The sequence below is a fragment of the Nelumbo lutea genome, chromosome 1 (assembly GCF_056320005.1).
Source record: "Nelumbo lutea isolate HS-2025 chromosome 1, American lotus-T2T, whole genome shotgun sequence".
Taxonomy (NCBI): domain Eukaryota; kingdom Viridiplantae; phylum Streptophyta; class Magnoliopsida; order Proteales; family Nelumbonaceae; genus Nelumbo; species Nelumbo lutea.
In genome coordinates, this window is record NC_142684.1 from 11,689,872 (window position 1) to 11,707,279 (window position 17,408).

The 17,408-nt window shown below is 41.1% G+C and overlaps 1 pseudogene; it reads left to right on the forward strand.

Annotated features, from left to right (window-relative positions):
- The first annotated feature begins 710 nt into the window (after positions 1–710).
- LOC148873535 (RAP domain-containing protein, chloroplastic-like) lies at positions 711–17,067 on the forward strand (annotated as a pseudogene).
- The last annotated feature ends 341 nt before the right edge of the window (positions 17,068–17,408 follow it).

Consider the following 17,408-nt stretch of genomic DNA (forward strand, 5'->3'; position numbering starts at 1 on the left):
ACGTGTAAAGCACGTGCTTTTGAATTCCAAATAAAAATCCAGAAGACAGAAAACCGAGCCATTCGATGAATGATTTTGATCCCTCCGTCACTCCTCTGTTACTCCGGCCTCCGCTCCGTTCTTTTCTCCATTAAACCGGTTGCCGGAGAGAAGAGCAGACCACCGGCTCAACATTTGGTTCTTGGTATAGCGGAGAATGAGAGGGAGAGATCTCAGTTTCGTTTCATTTGTCATGCAACGGCTACAAATTCAATAGGAAGGGGCAGACAGTCTTGGAATTTTACTTTCTTTCTCTTATTTTTAAACTCTCTGTTTCTTCTGGTTCGTTCATAGTTGTGGTTTTGAGTTCTCCAAGTTGTTTATTTCTTCTTTCCTTGCAGAAAACTTAAGGGGTTATTTAACATATTTGTGCCTCAGAGTCTCAGAGATGCTTGCAACCATTGAATTTTGTTCCAAAAACATCTCAGAAGCTTCCAATTATGAAACTAGGAGCTGGGTTTTCTAGTAGAAAACTTGAGATGGGTTTCTAAGTTGCAGACACATAGGGTGGGTATTTCGGTTGGTGTTAAAAGAGTTGAGGAGGATCGACAAGAATCTGACATGGAATGGATTGGTGTGTGGGCAAGGAAGTTGCATTGAAATCTGTCGAGGCACGGGACTTCATTTCGTGTAAGATTTGAATACCATTAGTAAGAAAAAAGAAGAAGAGCATGCATAGCAACGAGGTTATAGATGATGATAGTGGTGGCGATGAAGAATTTGGTAGAGGTTATCGATGCTACAGATGGCACCTGCCTGAAGGGATAGGAAATCCATCATATGGACGCCCAACGATTGCGGAATAAGGGAGCGAATTTTAAAAAAAAAATTTCTCTCCCTTCAACTGGGAATTGAATTCCCCATTTAGATAATCATATTTTCAATGATCATTTTTGAACTATAAACTAAACCAGATCTGAACCAAAAGGAGTGGGGAGAGATAATACCTGATACAGAGAAATAGTATCTCCCAACGGAGGTGTTCACGCCCAAAGAAGGATCCAAAATCTGTTCCCACTGAAGATGGCACAGTGTAGGGTGGAACAGAATCAGCAGTGTTCTTCCAAAAGAACTTGACCCTTCTCAAGAATCAACTGGACGGGTTGTGAATACAACTCCCACCAATCTTTTCTCCAAAAGATTGGTATCAATATCCAATCTTGATATCTCCCAAGAACTGGAGATCGAACTGCTGTAGGCGGTGGCTACAGGAAGGAGGCGGCAAGAGAGTATTTGCAGGGTGCAGATTCTCTATTCTATGATTTCAGCTCTAAAGACAAGACTATGAATTGCTTGCTTGTGATGTTTAAAGGCTGCCGCCCCCTCTTTCTTTTATAGACTTAAAGGGATCAGCTTCTAATCCCATTAGGAGTTGCTAACCCAAATCATATTTGGATTAGAAGTCCCTTTAAGTGATAAGGGATAACCCTTATCTTATCTGTAGATTATATCAGCCATCTCCTAATCTAATTAAGAAGTTTCCAGATCTAAATCTTATTTAGATCTTGGACTCTCTAAGTGGATAGGGTGTGGGCCCAATCCTATTAGCTGATCCATCTCAGAATTCGCCCCTTAAGTGACTAATCAAATTAGCCCAGTTCGAAATGGCCTTAAGGCCTATTTAAGGTTATGTATTCATTTAGCCTTCCAAATTGCTGCCCAGTTGGGCTTCCTTGTATGGCGTGAGACCTAAACATTGATCTACACATCAGCCACATGGGTTCAGCCCAGCCTTTGTTACAAGGCCTGGCCGAATACACTGTTATGGACAGTGCACCCAGTGAAACCCATCAGATGGGCTCTATGGGCCCAACACTTACCCTAAGTGGTCCCTGGGCCAAGCCACTTTGTAACACCTAGGGACTGTGGGCAGATGCAAGATTAGCCCATCAGGTATTATCCTCAATGGTCTTACACTTAACCTCTCAGCCCATAATGATCATACACTGCCCGACAAGAGAGGACCTCTCCCTCAGCTACAAGGAACAGTGTTGCACTCTCTCTTCCTATTTGCAAACATTTCGAAACCATAATATATATACTTTTATATCTCATATAAAATATATTTTGCAAAACAAATCTCAATGATTGAAATCGGTTGCCGACAGTCTTGGTTTCCATTAGTAAGAGTGCATCCCCGATCATTAACTTGGTCCGACAAAGGGGCTGGTCCTGTCACTATGATCACTCACTGAGATGAATTCTCAAACTGTCCCAACATACCCAGGTTTTGACCCCCGCTAAGGATCTCACAGATTGGTACATCAAAGATAGCCCAATCCGACACCTAGTGCAGTATCATAATCGAGTCTAGGGGTCGGGTGTAACTTTCCAGATTTGCCCATCAATCTCCAATGTCCAGGGCAATACTGAAAATCTGGTCCAATTCAAAGATTCAATTAATCCCACACTGTATGTGCCTAGGGTCTCACCCCGGTGGCTGAGACAAGTCACCCCAACTGGCTTGGTGGCGCCACAGTGTCAGCCTTGTCAGGATAGGTCTCCCCAGACCGACCCACTGGCTGTGAACATTCTAAACTAACATTAGTCTCATTAAGTGTCCAGTTTAAGGGTATTACACAGAAACATACCAAGGGAACATGAATCAAATATGCACTTTTATTCATTTACAATAATCTCATAAAGTACATCATTTTGATTGAAGCTAAGGGCATACAAAACTGTCTAACAGCTCCCACTTGCATTTAGGTCCAATCAGGTACTAGTTGGAGTCCCATGTTTTCAACGTGTTTCTCAAACACTTTCTGTGATAGTGGCTTTGTCAATGGGTCTGCTACATTTTCCGCTGACGCTACCTTCTAAATCAGGACGTCCCCTTTACCAACAATCTCCCTTAGTACATGGTACTTCATCTCGATGTGCTTCGACTTCAAGTGGGCTCGTGGCTCCTTAGCCTGAGCAATAGCTCCATTGTTGTCACACAACAATGGGATGGGTGATGTGCTTGATGGAACTACTCCCAACTCGTGAATGAACTTCTTCATCCACACGGCTTCTTTGGCAGCCTCACTTGCGGCAATGTACTCAGCCTCGGTCGTGGAGTCTGCAGTGGGCCCCTGTTTGCTGCTTTTCTAGCAAACAGCACACGATCCTATCGTGAAAACATATCCAGATGTAGACTTTCTATCATCTGGATCCGATTGGAAATCGGCATCTGTATACCCTTGGATCTATAGTGAGCTACCATCGAATACTAGACAAAACTCTTTTGTCCTTCGAAGGTACTTAAGTATGTTTTTCACAGCAGTCTAGTGCCCCTGCCCTATGTTGGCTTGAAATCTGCTTACTACACTCACCGCCTGAGCAATGTCAGGACGAGTGCACAACATGGCATACATGATGCTCCATACGACAGAGGCATAGGAAATGTCTTTCATGCCATCAATCTCCTCAGATGTCTTGGGAGACATCTTCTTGGAGAGAGTGACTCTGTGCCTGAAAGGAACATTTCCTTTCTTTAAGTTTTTCATGCTATATCTTTTGACTATTTTGTCAATGTAGGCAGATTGGGATAATCCTATTATCCGCTTCGATCTATCTCTATAGAGTCGAAGACCCAGTATATAGGAGGCTTCTCCAAGATCTTTCATGGAGAATTGCTGTCAAAGCCATACTTTCACTGTAGTCAACATTCTTACATCATTCCCAATGAGTAGAATGTCATCTACATACAGAACCAAGAAGGTAACCTTATCTCCACTGTACTTCCTGTAAACACAGGGTTCATTCGGATTCTTCTCGAAGTCAAACCATTTGACAGCAGAGTCAAAATGGATGTTCCAACTTCTAGAAGCTTGCTTAAGTCCATAAATGGATCTGTTGAGTTTACATACCATGTTTTCCTGACCCGCAACTATGATGCCTTGCGGCTACTGCATATAAATATCTTCTGTAAGATCTCCATTCAGGAATGCAGTTTTGACATCCATTTTCCAAATCTCATAATCATTGTATGCTGCTACAGCTAGCAGGATCCTAATGGATTTAAGCATTGCCACAGGCGAAAAGGTTTCCTCATAATCGATGCCCTCTTTTTGAGTGTACCCTTTCGCTACCAGACGAGCTTTGAAGGTCTCAACCCTACCATCGGGGCCTTTCTTCCTCTTGTAAATCCATTTGCATCCGATTGCTTTTACCCCGGAGGGCAGATCTACTAGAGTCCAGACTCCATTGGCCTCCATTGAGTCCATCTCTGCTCTCATGGCCTCCACCCACTTCTGAGAATCTATGTCCAACATAGCTTCCGTGTAAGTCGCGGGATCCTCCTCACTAGTCAAGGTTTCCACCAGGTAACTATCCTAGTCATAACCATAACGAACTGGTGGCCTAGATACCCGAGTGGATCTTCTAGGTTGGTCACTACCTGGAACTTGTGGGACATCTCCCACTGCTCCTGAGCTCTCCTCATCAAGAACAATTTCCTGACGATGGGTATCCAGGATGTAATCGGTCTCCAAGAATTGGGCATTTCGACTGTAAAACACTTTCTGCTCACTTGGGTCATAGAATAAGTAACCTACAGAGCCTTTTGGGTAGCCTACAAATAGGCAACGACTGGTCTTGGATTCCAACTTGTCTGCACTCGTTCTTTTAACGTGTGCTAGACAACCCCAAATCTTCAAGTGTCTGACACTTGGTTTCTTTCCGGTCCAAAGTTCATATGGAGTGTTCGGAACCAATTTTGTTGGAACCCGATTCAGCACGTAAATCGCAGTCTCTAATGCGTAACCCCAAAAGGATGTGCGTAACTCTGAGTGTATGAGAAGTGACCGGACCATATCCAATAAGGTCCTATTCCTCCTCTCTGAAACACCGTTAAGTTGTGGTGTAGCAGGAAGAGCTAATTGTTATACTATACCATTGACCTTTAAGTAATCCCTGAATTCGTCAGAGAGATACTCGCCACCTCGATCAGATCGAATGGCTTTAATTTCTCTCCCCAACTGTTTCTTGTCTAAACTCTTTGAACTTTTCAAAGGATTCAGACTTGTCTCATTAGGTACACGTAACCATATCGTGATAAATCATCTGTGAAGGTGATAAAATACACGTGTTGATTTCGTGTCCTAACACTCAGGGGACCACATACATCAGTATGTATTAAGTCAAGTGTGATTGTACATCTTTCAGGCTTACCGTTAAATGGCTGTTTCGTCATCTTGCCTTGTAGGCAAGGCTCACAGGTGGGAAGATCTTCTACAGTTAGAAAATCCAAAGGACCATCCTTTACCAACCTTGTGATTCGGTCAACACCGATGTGGCCACGTCGGTAATGCCACAGACACGTGAGATTAACTGTATCACGGGCTCTCTTCTTGGGGATTTCAGTCGACATAGTTTCTGTTATGTTAGCTTCTAGAGAAGGATGTAGAACATAGAGACCGTTCTCCAGTTCCCCGTATGCGACGAATCTGTTATTTCTTTTAATAGTAATCGTATTACTAAAGAAGTCAGATTAACCATCTGCACACAGTTTTGAAACAAAAATCAAATTTCTCCTTAAATTTTGTACATAAAGACAATCTTTGAGAACAATTATTCCTTCTCTAAAAATTAACTCCACGGTTCCTATCGCCGCGGTTGCAACAGTTGTAGTAGTCTCCAAGTAGAGTGTAACTTCTCCTTCACTCAGCCTTCTGCTTCCCTTGAACCCCTGCAGTGAGTTACACGCATGAGTTGAAGCCCCAAAGTCAATACACCAAGACGCAGAAGCTACCAATAAATTGGTTTCTATAACACAAGATTCGAAATTATCTTTCTTGGATTCCAGGTAGGCAGGACAGTTCCTTTTCCAGTGGCCGGTCTTCTTGCAGAAGTGTCAGGCATCTGATGCTTTGTCTTTCTTTTGTTTCTTACCCTTAGTGGCTTTCTTCTGAGGCTTCTTTGCCTTCCTCTTTCTCTTGCCCATCTTGCTAGCTTCAACAAGCATAGCTACAGACTCATCCTTTCTAATAAGTTCTTCGGCTCTTTGCAACATATTGCTGAGCTCTTGTAAGCTGACATTCAGCTTGTTCATGTTATAGTTCATGATGAACGGATTAAAGGAAGGAGGCAAAGAATTAAGGATATCATCTATCTGGGTTGCAAGGTCCAGCCCAGATCCAAGAGCCTCCAATTCGTTGATGTATCCCATCATCCAAAGATAATGGTCGTGAACTTGTTGGCCCTTGGACATTTATGTGGTCATGAACTGTTTCAAGACCTTTTGTCAAGTAGAACGATTATGCTTTTCATACATCGTTCTGAGACTATCCAATATGTCATTGGCAATTTCGATCTGATCAAACTGCCTCTGTATTGGGTTGTCCAAGGAGGCAATGATGTAACACCGGGCAAGGGAGTTTTTCTCCTCCCATTCCTGATAGTCTCTACTTCGGGCCTCAGAAGCCCTGTCACCCGAACGCTCCGGGGCAGGATTCTTTGCCACTTTATCCAGCTTTTAAGAAGCTAGGACTAGCATAAGGTTCTTGTACTAGTCGGCATAGATTGGGTCCTTAAGCTTGTTGTCATCAAGAAGCTTTGCAAAAGATCCGTTTGCCATTTTCTGATAAAAGAACAAACATCAGTCCACAACCTAATTTGATTCATGTTCATTTCATAGATATGTATTTTAATCTACGATCCATTTCCATTTATTCATCTCTGAGATTTCCCTCCTTTCTCAGTTATGGAGACTACGGGTTGTCTCTGGAAATGTGGGAAATCACATAGGGCGCATGGAGCTAACTGTTTCAACTGTATAACCCCACCACCTTTCTGTGAAGAATCACATCCACTCATCATATGAGTTTTCCCTTTGGCCTCTATCAGACAAGGTTCAGAGCCATTTTCAGGTAAACCTTTCTGTCCAGTGAGTGCTTACCCATCATATTCGTGAATGCCAAGGTACCATGAGAGAGTTCCCATTTTCTGGTGAAGCCCCTCCCACATCAGTCTATGATGCCCCTATCATCTTATGAAACACTCAGACAAGCCCAACAGCAAATGGATAGCCCATTTTCTGGTGCGTTTCCTCATTACTGAAGGACCCATCCTCATGCTAATGATGGAAGGCCTTTAGAGAGTTCATCATATGAATCTCCCTATCACTTGCACTCATATTAGTTGGAGGGAACTATTAATTATGCCCTAGTTTGATTTAGGTCAAACCAAAGTGGCTCTCACTGACTTTCATAAAGTCAGATTTCGGTGGGCCTTTAATCGGCTAGGGTTCCACACATAACCTCTCGATGAGGTGTTGGGCCCACCACTGAGGGAGGTCATCCAATTACCAAAAGGGACACCATGGCGATGATGTGCATTCAGCCATGGTGTGCTTAAGAGCCACTGTCGAATGAGCATGGGCCAAGCACTTATGGCCCATGCACGCAGCACATCATACATCCATACATCTCATGCAGGGATAAATTGATCCAATCAATTAATTATCTGAAAGGCCCATTGGAAGCCCGCTGAAAATCCATAATACCATTAATATTATCCAGGTATATGGGCTGAATTAGGGTTACCCAGTTCGGCCCATATAGCTTTATCCTTTGAAGTGGGCTTTTAGCAGTTTTAACTATTTAAAACTGGACCTTTACAGGTTGGGCCGAATTAACCATTTAATTAAATATCAATCCTCAGGCCCATTAGTGGGAAAATTATGGCTAACTTTCAGCCTTGATTAAACCCTAGATTTGGTCCAAACAGTTTTGAACCAATCTTGGTTCGAATGGGTCTAGGGTTTGATATTTAATTAAATCCTTAATTCAATAAAATAATCTGAAATTAAATAACTGACAAAAGAAAATCAAGAATCAGTTAATCAGGGTTGTTCACACACTCCATCCTATAAAACAGAGGTTAGATCACAGATTGCAATTTCACAAACTGTAAATCGCAGATAGCGAATGTCCCATCTGCGAAATCTCCTTCTCTATGCCGCTATCTTCGATCCAAAATTAAAATTAAATAGAAATCCTATTTCTATTAATAATTACATCAGATCGAATGCTTATACATTGAGTCTAAAAATTTTTAAAAAAAATTATTTACAGGCCAAATGTAGTAAATAAATTCAAGAAACTGCAAATCTTGCAGTTCTCCCTACGCAAACCAAGAATTCGATCTCCTCTTGTAAGAACAGCCCATAAATAAAGAAAATCATATAGAACTATTCTAAATAATAATCAGATTTATATAAAATTAATTTCAGATTATTTTCCCATCAATTTTGGGAACAAATTTCCCAAAACCCATATCTGTGCAAATTGGGTAGAACGCCTTCTCCCTATTTGCGCAGGTTCAGATCTGAAACAGAATGGTTCAAGATTTGAACCATGGCTCTGATACAACTGAAGGGATAGGAAATCCATCATATAGACGCCCAACGATTGTGGAATGAGGGGGTGAATTTCAAAAATTTTTTCTCTCCCTTCAACTGGGAATCGAATTCCCCATTTAGAAAATCATATTTTCAATGATCATTCTTGAACCATAAGCTGAAACAGATCTGAACCAAAAGGAGTAGGGAGAGATAATAATACAGAGAAATAGTATCTCTCAATGGAGGTGTTCACACCCAAGGAAGGATCCAAAATCTGCTCCCACTGAAGATGGAGCAGTGCAGGGTGGAGCAGAATCAGCAGTGTTCTTCCAAAAGAACATGACCCTTCTCAAGAATCAACTGGACGGGTTGTGAATACAACTCCCACCAATCTTTTCTCCAAAAGATTGGTATCAAGATCCAATCTTGATATCTCCCAAGAACTGGAGATCGAACTGCTATAGGCGGCGGCTGCAGGAAGGAGGCAGCAAGAGAGTATTTGCAGGGTGCAGATTCTCTCTTCTGTGATTTCAGCTCTGAAAACAAGACTATGTATTGCTTGCTTGTGATGTCTAAAGGCTTCCGCCCCCTCTTCCTTTTATAGACTTAAAGGGATCAGCTCCTAATCCCATTAGGAGTTGCTAACCCAAATCATATTTGGATTAGAAGTCCCTTTAAGTGATAAGGGATAACCCTTATCTTATCTGCAGATTAGATCAGCCATCTCCTAATCTAATTAGGAAGTTTCCAGATTTAAATCTTATTTAGATCTTGGACTCTCTAAGTGGATAGGGTGTGGGCCCAATCCTATCAGCTGATCCATCTCAGAATTCACCCCTTAAGTGACTAATCAAATTAACCTAGTTCGAAATGGACTTAAGGCCCATTTAAGTTTATGTATTCATTTTGCCTTCCAAACTGCTGCCCAATTAGGCTTCCTTGTATGGTGTGGGACCCAAACATTGATCTACACATCAGCCACATGGGTTCAGCCCAGCCTTTGTTACAAGCCCTGGCCGAATACACTGTTATGGACAGTGCACCCAGTGAAACCCATCAGATGGGCTCTATGGGCCCAACACTTACCCTAAGTGGTCCCTGGGCCAAGCCACATTGTAACACCCAGGGACTGTGGGCAAATGCAAGATTAGCCCATCAGGTATTATCCTCAATGGTCTTACACTTAACCTTTCAGCCCATAATGATCATACACTACCCGACAAGAGAGGACCTCTCCTCCCTCGGCTACAAGGAACAGTGTTGTACTCTCTCTTGCATGGATCCCGGGAATTAAAACCTATTTTCAAACATTTTGAAACCATAATATATATACTTTTATATCTCATATAAAATATATTTTGCAAAACAAATATCAACGATTGAAATCGGCTGCCGGCAGTCTTGGTTTCCATCAGTGAGAGTGCATCCCCGATCATTACCTTTGTCTGACAAAGGGGCTGATCCTATCACTATGATCACTCAATGAGATGAATTCTCAGACTGTCCCAACATACCCAGGTTTTGACCCCCGCTAAGGATCTCACTGATTGGTCCAGTTCAAAGATTCAATTAATCCTACATTGTATGTGCCTAGGGTCTCACCCCGGTGGCTGAGACAAGTCACCCCAACCGACTTGGTGGCGCCACAGTGTCAGCCTTGTCAGGATAGGTCTCCTCAGACCGACCCACTGGCTGTGAATATTCTAAACTAACATTAGTCTCATTAAGTGTCCAGTTTAAGGGTATTACACAGAAACATACCAAGGGAACATGAATCAAATATGCACTTTTATTCATTTACAATAAACTCATAAAGTACATCATTTTGATTGAAGCTAAGGGCATACAAAACTGTCTAACACTGCCATCTCAGAGGGGCAGACAGTATTCTTGCACGCAGTATGTTTGATGAAAGTAAGTAGAAAACAAGGGAAACCTTTGTGCAGATGCTCTTCCAGTTCGCTGGACCTTCTGACTGGAAGAAAGAAATAACCTAGAACAAAGCAATTGTAGATGTTTATATTGAAGAAGTAGTAGAAGTAGCTGCTGAGACGATCTTGGCTGCATGGGAAGGTGTTGAATGCATCCCTTCTCACCCCTTTTGAACATTGCAAATGCTCTTCACCGAATTGCCAAAAATATGGAGAATGTGACCGATGAAATCCCATAGGTTGGCATTTGCTTGTCAAAGATAGGAGCATCCTGGCTATTGTCAGAGTTAGGAGGTGAGCTATTTTATTTATCAGAAATGGCTATAATTGCATAGGTGACAGTCACCAAGGTTGAGGAAGTTAATTTACAGAATATGGCTAACGTAGCAAGTGCTTCTGCTTAAATGTAGCACTCTGCCCCATCTCTTTTCAGAATTATCGCAAAGGGAATTAAATACGATTGACACTTTTCATGAGTAAGAACTTGCTCAAGTGTTGTGGGCCTTGGCTTCTCTTTATGAGCCTGCAGACCCTTTGCTAAACCCTTGACCAAGTTTTAGAGAATGCAGACAGTTCCAAATGCAAATGTTTCTTAGAAGAAGAAAAGTCATCTTCCAAAGAAGAAAGAAGCCTGGAAAGTTCAAACAGGGATCAGATATGAAATTTAGCATGGCCTTTAGACTTTTATGTGCTCAATTTTAATAGGTATCAGCTTGGAAATATAGCATGGTCTTATGCTGTTCATGGAAAAATGACTCAAGACTTTCTTTTCTAATGTGAGGAGCAAAAGATTTCATAGTATAGGGAGGATCATGTTTTTTTCTCAGGTTGATCTTGTGAATCAGTGCTTGAAGCATAGAACACCCAGATCTTCAAATATCTTTTAGGCAATAATTAGAGGAGAAAATTGCACAGGCTGGAAAAACTAAAAGGTTTAATCAAAAAATAACTTCTTCGTTCCAAAAGGAGGTATGGCACCTTCTTGTCAGCTTGGCTCTTGATTAGGTTAGAGAACATTCTATGGATGAATATGCCAGGATGCAGTATTAGTAGACCAAAAGGTTGCTTTGGAGATTCTTGGACCAATTAACTTCTCAAGGAATTATGGTGAGCTGATTCTATGTATACATTTTTGTTGCTTATTCAACTTGTTGAATTCACTGAGCACCCTTATCATCTTTTTATCTTTTGACTTGGCAGGGACCCCTTTAGGCCACACCATGCTGAAGCACCCCTTTTGGAAACCAGTGTCATTGTCTTACCAAGAGGCGAGTTCCAAATTGCCAAATATTTTGATGTCTTCTATATTTTTAGGGAAAATTCTTAAAACTCCCCTGTGCTTTCTGAAAAAAAAAATAATAAATAAATAAATAAATAACCTTAAACTTCCCCTCCATTTTGACCTCTGCAAAAACTTCCCTTCATGTTTCAACAAAGTATGCAAACACACCCTTTCCATTAATTGTCTTCACATAAAGCATTGACATAATGCTTTATAATTTTTAGAATCCTGTTTTTTTTTTCCATTGGAAAACTTTATTTGGATGAAGATTTATGAATTACCTCCAAAAAGTGATTATATGTTTTATTTAAGTAGATTCCATCATTCACTTCATTGAGTAAACAAGAAAGGCCAAGTTGGAGTTGAATTTAAACCTCCACTAATAGCAAAAATGCCATACTCAGGCAATCTTAAGAGAGAAAATGGTGTTCAAGGTGATTAGGTGAACATTCATAACAAGGGAATGGTCATGATTTTAACATCTCCATTACAGGATAATTAACAAGGAGGGTGCATTTACATATTGATTTGAAACATGAAGGGAGGTTATTGCAAAGATCAAAGTGCAGGGGAATATTAAGTATTTGTTAGAAAACACAAGGGAGGTTTAAGTAATTTTCCCTATCTTTTAAGATGCCCAAGATACAGATGCAAACATTTTCTTTTGAGAGAAAAGGTAAGTATTTCATTCATTCATTGAACTATCCGAGAAAGAATGCAACCTTGCATGGATATGAATATAGGACTAATTACCATTTCTGGAGATCCAGGGCATGGATATGGATACAATTCTCCATTTAACATGTTATATTTAGTTTATATGGTATTTGAATACATGTATGTTCAAAAGGTTTTATAGTACGATTTGTTAAAATGTGCCATCTATACATTCTATACATGTTCATTCTGTAAATTATACTCCAGAAGTGCCACAAAGCATCTGAAGTCATATCAGAATATAAGGTATTGTCCTATCCAACATGAAATGGATGTTGCATTTAGTGTACATCACATACATGGTTTCAACTTGCTGCTAGAGGTGAAATGGATGTTGCATTTAGTGTACATCACATACATGGTTTCAACTTGCTGCTAGAGGTGAAATGGATGTTGCATTTAGTGTACTATTAAATGATAATGAATACAAGGAAAGTCAGAATTAGATATTTGATACTTCATTTGTGCTGGAGTGGGAAAGAATACAAATTAAATTTAGAAGCATAACTTGTTAGACAGTCTTGTATGCCCTTAGCTTCAATCGGATTTGATGTACTTTTGTTATTTAGTGGAAATAAATTAAAGTGCATGTTTGATTCATGTTGTTTGGTATATATTTCTGTGTAAGGCCCTAAAACTGGACACTTATAGAAACTTGTGTTAGTTTTAAATGTTCACAACCATTGGATAAGTCTGGGGAGATTTATCCTGCCAAGGCTGATACTGGTGTGCCACCAAGTGTTGGGATGGCTTGTTTCGGCCATCAGGGTAAGACCCAAGGCACATGCAGTATGGGATTGCTTGAAGCCTTAAACTGGACCAGATTTCCAATATTGCCCTAGACCTTAGAGATAGATGGGCAAAACTGGAAAGTTACACTTAACCCCTAGACTCGATTATGACACATCACTATGTGTCGGATCGGGCTGTCTTTGATGTGTCAATCAGTGAGATCCTTAGTGGGGGTCAAAACCTGGACATGTTGGGACAGTCTGAGAATTCATCTGAGTAAGTGGTCATAGTGACAGGATCAGCCCCTTTGTCGGACAATGGTAATGATCGGTAATGCACTCTCTCTGATGGAAACCAAACTGCCGGCAGTTGATTTCAATCGTTGGAATTTTGTTTTGCAAAATAAGATATATATATATATATATATATATATATGTACGGTTTCAAAAGATTTGCAAAAGGTTTTAATTCCCGGGATCCATGTGAGTAGAGAGTGCGGCATTGTTCCTTGCAGCCGAGAGAGAGATCTTCTCTTGTCGGGCAGTGCTTGATCATTAAGGGCTGAGAGGTTAAGTGTAAGACCATTTAGGATAATACCTAATGGGATAATCTTGCACCTACCCACAGTCCCTGGGTTTTTATAAGATGGCTTGGCCCAGGGACCACTTAATGTAAGTGTTGGGCCCATAGGGTCCATGTGATGGTTTCAAGGGGGTCACTGAGTCTTTCAGTGAATTCGGCTAGGCCTTGTAATAAAGGCTGGGCCGAATCCATGTGGATGGTGTGTAGATCAATGCTTGGGTCCCATGCCATACAAAGAAGCTCAACTGGGCAGCAGGTTGGAAACTAGTTAAACACTGAACACTTAATGGGCCAAAAGCCCATTTCGAACTGGGCTGATATGATCACCAGTTCATAGGGCGAATCTGAGATTAGTGTTAGTAAAAGGATTGGGTCTTTGACCTTATCCACTCTAAGAGACCAAATTCAAATTAGATTTGAATCTGGCAACCTCCTGATAAGATCAGGAGTTAACTAACTTAATCTGCAGATAGGATTAAGATTAACCTCTATCCAAATACTGATTTGGATTGGGATAACTCCCAAAATATTGGGAGGTTTCTTAATCAAGAAGAAAGAGGAGAAAACCTTAGCAAAAAAATATCAGATTTCGAACTAGGGGGTTTGAGTAAGCAAGAAACACATCCTGCAATATGAGATTTGATCCCTCACAGACTCCAGAGAGAAGAGACAATTCTGCCCTCTTCGTCCCTGGACTTCTCCTCCTTCAGCCGCCGCCACTACCTGTTGGAAGATTGGATCTTTGCAGCAACAGGAAGTCAAGAAAGAAGTTCTTGACAATAGTCTTGCAAGAAAGACACTAGGATTCGGTGTTCAAGGTTTCTAGAGGGTTCTTGTGAAGAATCAAGTGTGTAGGATGCACCCTACTGGTTTCGTTCGATCCGCGGCTGTGTCATCTTCAGCAGGAGCGGATCTTGGTTACTTCTTTGGACGTGAACACCAACTTTGGGAGATATTATTTCTCCGGATCAGGTATAATCCTTCTTGTTTCCTTTTGGTTTAGATCTGGTTTGTTTATGGTTCAAGTAGGATCCTTGAATAATGTATTCTAAATTTAGGGAATATGATTCCCAGTTGGAAGAAGGTAGGAAATTTTTTGAAATTCGCCCCCATTTCGCACCTTTCTTGGCGTCCATTAGATGGATCCTACCATTCTTTCATAACTAAATACAATAACACTAAACAATCAAAATAATATATAATTGATTATATTAAACCAGGCAAGCCTTAGTGCATTGCAGATTGACAATTGATGTCTAAATTTTTCCCTAGGACTACAAAGCTCTTTAGTAGCATATTATGGAATCGCCAAGGAGAAGAGTCCCCTCAAATGTTATGGTGATGCCAGTGGTCACACATATCAAACATGGGTATGGTGCCCATTTTGAATTTTCAATGAAACTTTAATATCAAAAACACAAGTTGATCATTTTGGAAGCCTAAGAACTCAATGCCCCTCATCATAATCTCTTAAGTATCCAACGTCAATCCATGAATTTTCCTCCACCATCACACACTCTACACTAGTAGAAACTATTAGCCTAAGGCCATGAAGTGGAACCTTCATTTCATCTCAGATTAAATTACTGTTGTAAGGCTTATTTAATTGTTACTTTATAGCTGTTGTTAGTAGGCTGACTTCTTAGGATACTATCAGTTAGTTACTTGTTTTTTTTTCTTCTTATTTTTGGTTCTAGGGTGTGCCGCTAGGGGCATACTTGTAATTTCTATTCCTTTATTAAGTTAATATAAATAGAAGACTGGCGGCAGCCAGTAGCATCTTTCTTCTCTCAATTGCACCTCTCTTTTTCTTCTCTCTCTCTCTTTCTCTCTCTCTCTCTCTCTCTCTCTCTCTCTCTCTCTCTCTCTCCCACTCTCCATAAATCATTACATGGTATCAGAGCAGGTTTTCTGGGCTGTAAAAGACCTATGATCCCTCCTGTTTTGAGCAAGGTTTCCTTCTTTAAAATTTTTGGACGTGGAAGGCAGGGAAACCCTAGTAGTTTTCTGGCAGTAGTCTCTATGGAAACCCTAGCAGTTTTCTGGTGGCAGTTTCTGTGGTTTTTTCCTTGGTCATAATACAAAGAAAATCCTAGTCGGAGAAGGGCGATACTGGTACAGACTCCCTTCCTCCTCTGTTCGATGTTGTGAAGTCAAGTTCAGGTTAGCACCTTCATACAAGTGCTGAACAGGTGTGTTTTTTGTTTTAGTCTTCTTTGGTCGATGGTGTGTAGGGCTGATTCCTTTGTTATATAGGTATTTGTTTGGATGTTGGATGGTTAGACTGTATGAACTACAGTCAGACTAATAGTAATGTATGTCTTGGTGGTGTTGAATTGATTACCGGGCTGGTTTAATGACTGGTTGTGTTGACTAAACCTTCTCAGAGTTGTTTTCAGCAGTGTTTTTTGGTCTCTTGCTCACGTCCAGAAGTAAATTCCTTGAGGGTTGGTATTTTGATTGTGTCTGCTGTGTAGTTGGGTGGTGTTTGGATTGTTTTTCAATAGTATTCGATGGAAAATTATGAATCAACTTCATCGGGGGCTACACCAACCCATAGCACAGCGGGTATGGGAGGTGAAAACATGGTTTTTCCCATGCCAATTACCCCTTTAAACGGTTTGAACCATTTGGAGTGGGCTAAGAGCGTAAAACTCTATGTAACGGCAAGGGGTAAAGCTGGTTACATTAATGGAAGGGTGAAAGAACCGAAGGGTGAGACGCTTGAACATGATAGGTGGGACCAAGAAAACAGTATGGTGATGTCTTGGCTCCTCGCAGCCATGGAACCTGATGTGAAGAAGAACTTTATGTGGGCAGACACCGCTAGTGAGATCTGGGAATAGGCCAGAACTACCTATTCTGAGCAAAGGCATTATGCCAAGGTTTACCAGTTACATGCTGAATCTTCAACATGTAAACAGGGAAACCATAGTTTGTCTTCATATTATTCAGCCCTTACCTCCATATGGAAAGAATTGGATCATTATCAAGCTATAAAGTGGAAACATGATGATGATGCTAAGGCCTACAGGAAGCTGGTCTCTTAGCAACGTGTATTTGCTTTCTTGTTGGGATTGAACCCTGCATATGAACCGTTGAGGGTACAGATCCTAGGAAGCAAAGAATTGCCTACGGTTCATGAGGTATACTCACTTGTTCAATCAGAAGAAAGCAAGCAGAATGTAATGATTACAACTGAGGGGAAGCAACAAGTTGCTTTGGCTGCAATGAATAATAATTCCACGGAAAAGAAAAGTGACACTAAGAAGAATGATGATAAAGATAAGTTGTTCTGTACCCACTGTCAGCGTTCACGACATACACGTGACACTTGTTGGGACATCCACGGGAAACCCAAGTGGACAGTAAAGAATCAAGAGCAGGGTAAAGGCCAAGGTCAAAAGAAAATGAACACAACACGTGGCAACCCAAGATACTCAGGTTGCCGGTAGTACCCAGGACCACCCTAATAAGTCTGACCCCAAGGAAGATATAATGAATTCCTTCAGAGATCACCTAGAATCTTATGGTAGGGCTTTGCGACAAATGGGCAGATCAGTCACTGGTACTCCCTCTACTTCATTTGCATCTATTTCAGGTAATATGGCTTCTACATTCCATGTCACTCCCACGGATTTCCCTTGGATCATTGACTCAGGGGCCTCCAACCATATGACCGGTAAGCCAAACTTGTTTTAATCTTATAGCCTTTTGTCAGGAAGGGATAGAGTGAGACTTGCAAATGGTATTTTTTCCTCCATTGCAGGCCAAGAATCAATATCTATTCCCCATG